This window comes from Buceros rhinoceros, unplaced genomic scaffold (assembly GCF_000710305.1).
Source record: "Buceros rhinoceros silvestris isolate BGI_N320 unplaced genomic scaffold, ASM71030v1 scaffold2060, whole genome shotgun sequence".
Taxonomy (NCBI): Eukaryota; Metazoa; Chordata; class Aves; order Bucerotiformes; family Bucerotidae; genus Buceros; species Buceros rhinoceros.
The window spans coordinates 161182-162090 of NW_010390013.1; the positions used below are offsets into that span (position 1 = coordinate 161182).

Sequence of the window (909 nt, forward strand, 5' to 3'; positions counted from 1 at the left end):
ATAGGATATCTTCAGAGCATGTGAGTTTTGAGAATTTGTCCCTCTAAAGATATCTGTGGGCTCTACTCACTGTAAAATGTACTTAAGTTTCAGATTCAAAGGTTAAAAATTGTGTTTCAGATCATCCCCTTTCAAATATCAGCCTTTGGTAAATCTATTTCATTTACTTTCAGCTGCATTTTCCATGTGGTCTTATGTTTCTTTGGATGATACTGAGAAGAGAAAGGACATCATACACCATTCATTATAATTTTTTCCACCTAAACTTTCAAACATGAAATAAAAATCTCATTATAGTTCAATGTTAATGCTGGTAAGAGTATGTCTTTTACTAAAAATGGTGAAATGAAGATGCTTGTTTAATCGCACTGGAGCTGTTAGCTGGCTTTTTTTTTCCAGTTGTGCTATTACGTGAAGTGCCATTTGTGAAAGTTTTAGTCCTTTCATTTGGAATTTCTTATAAACAAATCAGAATGTTGGAGGAAATGTTTTACTGAGCAGCACCTTATTTTTTCTCACGAGGAGAGGAGAGGAGAGGAGAGGAGAGGAGAGGAGAGGAGAGGAGAGGAGAGGAGAGGAGAGGAGAGGAGAGGAGAGGAGAGGAGAGGAGAGGAGAGGAGAGGAGAGGAGAGGAGAGGAGAGGAGAGGAGAGGAGAGGAGAGGAGAGGAGAAAAAGTTATCTAGTAGCTTTGGTAGCTGAGGTGAAAACATGAATGTTTCCTTAGCAGTCCTTTTTTGTACTTACGGTAGGTAGTTAGTAAGAGCTGTTGTTAGACGAAGAGCAGATGGAAACTAGAAAAGAAGGGAAAATTCAGAACAGGAATAAACATAGCAGAGCGTTGGTGGTATAGTGGTGAGCATAGCTGCCTTCCAAGCAGTTGACCCGGGTTCGATTCCCGGCCAACGCAG

General features: G+C 40.4%; 1 non-coding gene across 1 annotated transcript; it reads left to right on the plus strand.

The window, feature by feature from the left end:
• Positions 1-836: 836 nt before the first annotated feature.
• Positions 837-908, plus strand: TRNAG-UCC. The gene has a single exon. It is a non-coding gene; the product is annotated as a tRNA-Gly (tRNA).
• The last annotated feature ends 1 nt before the right edge of the window (position 909 follows it).